Source organism: Stegodyphus dumicola, chromosome 6, assembly GCF_044657685.1.
Source record: "Stegodyphus dumicola isolate Sdum_Otavi_A_Nest chromosome 6, ASM4465768v1".
Lineage (NCBI taxonomy): Eukaryota > Metazoa > Arthropoda > Arachnida > Araneae > Eresidae > Stegodyphus > Stegodyphus dumicola.
The window spans coordinates 165,875,925-165,881,924 of record NC_140773.1 but is presented as its reverse complement, the minus strand read 5'-3'; positions in this window follow the sequence as shown (position 1 = coordinate 165,881,924).

Genomic DNA, 6,000 nt, shown 5'->3' with positions numbered 1-6,000 from the left:
CCTATTTCTTATATCGGCAGGCAGGGGAAGGAAAGGCTTGTTCACATAAAAAGTATTGGTGGCTTCCTTTAAAGCAGAATTGATTCTGTTGGTAAATTTTGAGACTTCGTGTTCTAAATCTTCTGTATTGTTGATGCATGGGTTATCCTGTATGGAGTTATTCAGAATTTCAGAGTATTTGATCCAATTTGTAACTCCTATACTTCTGTCAAGTGAGAGGAGGTATTTATTAATGGGGATTTCAAATACAATGGGGTTGTGGTCGGAAGACATGGCTGAAATTACAGAGATATTGCATCTGTTAGTAATGTTATTTGAGATGAAGAAGTCAATTGTCGTGCGGAGCCACAATTTGTAATCCTCGAGCACCAATCGAAACTATTTCGTGCGACGTAGCGATCGTCTGGTTTTCGGCTGCTTATGTGCAACTGTTTAAAAAACCTTGCGATCGAAAATTAATGGCGTCGGAAATATCTTTTAAACTGAATACATCATTGTAATTTAATTCAAAGATGAGTGTTTCGAAGCAATCTGGATGCGTTTGCATTATCTGTTAAGCAGTTTATAAAGTTATTTAGGGTCGAGAAACAGTTGTATTCTGTTCTGAACTAACAGCTAATGTTCGAAGACTCTTACCTTTTACTGGATTGCCGCCTGAGCTAAGAGTATTATATTTAGTACTTATTTGAATTGTTGAAATTTCAGTCTGAAATTGTAAATAACTTAATCAATTATTCTATAATTTATGTTTATATATTCTACATAGGTCGTAATTTCTGTTTCTCTGATCAATTTCAAAGCCTTTAATTTTCGCACGGGTAGAGGCGCTTGAGGATACCAGTTTTCGCTCAATCGTTAGTAGCTGTCGAACGAGAAGGAGTCGCTTGCTACGTCACTCTCGTATCGAGATCTGGTCGCACGCTAGGAGACTAGGAGGATACAGCCCCTAGTTAATTCTAAAGCACGTTCGGGCTTGGCAATTGCCTCCTAGACGCAATGGCTTGTCAGGGACCGTACTGGTACTGTAGTCTTCGTTCCTTCGGCTTTGCGAAGCTAGATTTAGTTTTTCAAGGCTAAGTCCTTGGTGGTTTGGTTCTAGACAGACAGACAGACAAAGTAGACAGATGTCTTGTTTTGCACTCGCTAAGTCTTTCTGCACCGATGGGCGAAAAATCAAGCATAGGTGCGAAGGAAAGGTATATAGAAAGAGGGGCAATTTCGTATTTGATGAGAGTAAAAAGGAACTTCGTACATCTTGTACGAGTTCAAAAGGCCCATAGTCTCAGTGACGGGGATTGACACAGCAGTTACAGAGTACCAAGCATTCCAGCTGAAGCCGAGGGAGTGGCGCACCGAAGCAGAGGTGTCTTAGCGTTTCAGTTTTGTTCTATTTCATTTGTCACGGGGTTCTTGCTATGTCTCATGCTTTGTATAAAGCCGGATAGGGACTGTGGGGGCTGCGCCGCCGCGTATTTCCAAACCCTACCCCACTTTTCGAATTTTTGACGTCATGGACAAATCGACTAGTTTCGTCTGGATGGTAATTCATGATCATGCGCTGAAGGGCGAGAAGTAACATAAACAGAACTTTGCCTTCAACTTGTAAACAGTATTAAGTATATTGTCTGAAAGTGCATTCGTTTGTGCAATTGCATAATTTTACTGTTTCTGTAATAAGAAAACTTTATTCAGATAAAATTTACATTAATATTATTATTATCTTGGTATAGGATTATACGAAATGCTGAATACTCTAGGTACTTCGCATAACCATTCCACATTGTATTTTGCCTTATCATTGTAAAATGTATTGTATTATAAAGATTAAAGCAAAGCAAATTACTTTGTTAGAAATGTGAATGTTCTAACTGATTTTTCTTTTTTTATTAGTCATTATTTATTTCCGCTTTGAAAACGCATTCATATTTGACAAATAATTATCTCCGCTGAAAATTTTTTGGTTGTTATAAAACTATATTTGTCAGTAATGTAATAAAAACTCACTAATCTACTGCTTCATAGATCAATATAACAACGAATTCAAAAATGTTTTAAAAACATTTCTTTAATCTTTAGTTTGTAGTAGATGAAACTAATGTCACAGAAAAAAAAAATATTTCAATAAAAGTTCCCCATGTTAATTCAATAGCAAAATTATTTTTATTTCAGTGAGAAATCCACTTTCAATGCTTATATAACAGAAAAATGTAACATAAGCATTTTAGAAGTTTTAAATATAAGCTAAAGGTTTACTGTACAATTTTATGTAAGAAACGTAATAATTTACTTTCATTCATTTTAAATTGGCATATTCCTTTTCAATAGATAACTAAAATTTTTGGCAAGTTAGAGACTTCACTTGAACACAGAGTATTCTGTCACTTAAAATATCAATTAATTGTGCTTTTTCATTTAGAAATACATTGGAATTGAAAATACCAAAGGCAAAATGGGTCACAGATCCAACCTAATTCCTTATTTGGGAATTTTTCAAAAAATTTTCTGTCAGTTTTATCATATGTTGTTTTAAACAAGAAATCTGTATTATTTTCTTTAGTAAATTCTGAAAAACATGTTTCTGTTGTTTTTGTTCAATTCTCCTTGCCAAAGTATTAGCTTAGTTTTAAAAGCTTCAAAATTTGTGCTCAGTATTAAAATGCTTAGGTTTTTAGAAAATGTCTACTATGTATCTGAGTTTTCCTAATTAATCATTATTAATGAATGAACTTGCTGATGTATGTTTCTTTTCTTCCAAAAATATGTAAACTATATTTCTCAAGTCAAAAATATGTCTCAGTATTTTTCTGTGTGAAAACCAACTGACTTTGGTAAGAATGTCTCATATACAGAACTTATCTCATTACATGGTATTAAAAAGAGACAACTGTTTAGAATCTTGCCCTTTAATGTAATTAATTGCAGTAATAACATTGCATCTTGTGCAATTTTTTATCAATTTGCAACAAGAGCTTTTCTATGTGTCATACAGTGATGGAATATTATATGAGGAGCAATTTTCATTATTAATCCTCTTAGTCCTTTATAATTTCCTGTTAATGCTGCAGCATCATTAGTACAAACTGCGACACAGTGTCTTTAGGTAAGATTATTCGTTTCAAAATGTCTTAATAATTTCTAATATTTTCTCTCCAGTTGCTCTTTCTTCCCAAATATTACAACATAAAAAATATTCTACTGCATCATCTTCAAAATCGTATCTCAGATAAATGATGAATTGAGACATTTTTATAATGTCGGTAGTGTCATCAAGTTTTATAGTAAAGACTGGATTTTGTATTCTATAGTGTCTGATATGACAGAAATTTGGTAAGAAACGGTATCTTTTTTTTAATGCTATTGTTTTTAAATCATTAATATATTTTTCTGTATGCATAAATGATGTCATTTTAATTGCTGAAGGAAGAATGAGCGATTCTCCAATTGTATGAGGTTTTTAAATTTTTTGCAATTAAATATGAAACTTTTATGGTGCCTGTAAATCCTGAGAAGGAACTGTTGTATATTTTTTCAAAAATACATTTTAATTTTTCATGCTCTTAGCTCATTCCTTAAAAAAAATTCTTCAGATTTATTTATGTAATCTTTATGTTTAGTTTCTGAGGTACTTTTCTGTTTCACTGGCGCAAATCTCGCCAAGCAGACTTGTTGCCAACAACATACAATATACACATAAAAAATGTTAACAAACGTTAGTTCTAAGAATTTTTTATTTTGAAGGCATAAACATTTTAATATCTTTTAAAATTTTGTAAAAAGCCAATAAATAAAGGCAATAAATTTATAAAAAGACATTAAGAATTTACTGTTTTCATGGTTCAACATCCTGATTTGTCGTTTTGTATCACGTGACCCCACCTGATCTCATCTCATGTAAACTACGCTACAAAAATCTAATTCTCTCATTAATTATACATTAATGACAAGTTAAATCTTAATTTGGAATACAAGTTTAAATGCAAGAATTATTTCAATTTGTACGAATCGTTTACTCAGAAATTATGTAAAACTGCAGTGCTTTACTTCGCTAGTGCATTCTCATTAGAATTGATGAATTTAACCCTTGATTTTGCCTTTTCTATATTTTGGGGTGAGTGGTGTGATTGCATTCTAATTGACTTAGTTACCGCGAATGGTCTTAGAGCATAAAATTTAACTATCTTGTAAAATTCGATGTAATTTTATACCAGTACAATCAATTTGATAAGAAATGGCTGCAACTTGTTTTGTAAATGAGGCGTAAAAAGTTGCCAGCAGAGATATTCCATTTGGCATCAGTTGTACCATTGTTGGCGACTTTATCGTTTGTGCCGTCAAAACGGAAAAGTACCGTCTAAATGTGTTTTTAATTTCGCAGGTTTCATGCTTTCCATGTGCCAAGTTTTCACTGCATTTAACACACAATGGATATTTATTTTGGTACTATTCCGTTTTGAGGACCGTAAAAAATCGACAAACTATTGTTGATGCCAGTGCTGCCAAAAATAATTGCAGCAACCCTAACGCAAGAAAGGAAGTATAATAGGAAATAGCTATCTAAGATAATTGTTTTAATTTAGATGAAAGGTTAATTTCATATAATACGTTTTTATTATTATAATTTATATAAAAAAGGCTAAACATAACTAAATGGAAGCATAAAAGTAAATAACTGTTTCAGATCATTACTATAATTTTTATAAAAAAGGCTAAACATAACTGAATGGATTCTTGCATCGCTATTTCGCTACCGAGTTAGCGCTAAAGCATAATTTCATCTCGCTGGTTGTTCAAACATAATTTTCTATAATGAATGATGCCTTTTCTTTGAAAAAATTCTATTGCAGACTTTTTGCCATGGGCATTTCTCAAATTGGTAAATCCACAGGCGCTTTTGCGCATACATTTTTCCTGCAAATTTTTTACGGTCCTCAAAACGGAATAGTACCTTTATTTTCCATTAATAATACAACATGTAAAACAGTATAAAATAAACTCTTCTTGATATTTACTCAATTTTTTTTTAGAAGTAGAAAGAGAGCCAATGGATTCATTATTATTTGCATTTTCATTAATAGTTTTTCGGTTGATCTTTACAATATGGTAACTGGTAGTTTGGCGACATTTTGGAGGCGATAAAGATTACTACCTGGGACTTTGGTAATAATGTGAGCAGAACTCAGTTCCGATTACGCATTATTTTGTGTGAGGGAAATGAGAGATCATGGGATATGTCATGTGATATTAATGGACGAATTACAGTTCTTGAATCGGAAAAGGGGGGAAATCGGGAAAAAATCTGGAAATTTTGTATTTGGTTTATTCTGTGTTATGTGAAACAGCGTTCGTGAATTTTTGGATCCCATGGCCGTAACTAAAGAAAAGTTTATCGGACACGTAATCAAGATTCTGAAGAAGATTAGGTAAGTTAGTATTTTTAATTATTTGAGGATATTATTTTTATGCATTGTTCTAAATGTAAGGTGGAAAGGAATTTTGTATTATTGGGAAAATTGTTATTAGCAATGATTTAGTTTAATGTAATTAGGATTGTAAGGTAATTTTTATTAATTTAATGTATGTGCTCATTTATATTTTAAGTAGTGTTTTTGAATTTAATTATATTTTAATGAAATGATAGTTATTTTGTGAATTTTATATTTGTAGGAATTTGGTATACATTTTAGTTGTACGGCGTGTACATGGTTTATGTGTATGTGTTATTTTGAAAAACGCGTAAGGAGTATGGTATTGTGCACTTTTTCCGAATTTTGCAGTGAATATTTGTCATGATTAAGCAGTTTTGTTTGATAAAATTTCCAGCATAAGTGTAATTCGGCTAGTAGATTGTTGGAAGAAGTGTTCAGTAGATAAAAAGAAAAGAAACATGTCTTTACTTCGTGAAGACAAAATGGCGGCAGGGAAAAAAATAGAGGGTTGCTGTAGGAGAGTTGGTTGCCAAATTTTCGCCAAGTTACCATAATGTAAAGATCAACCAGTTTT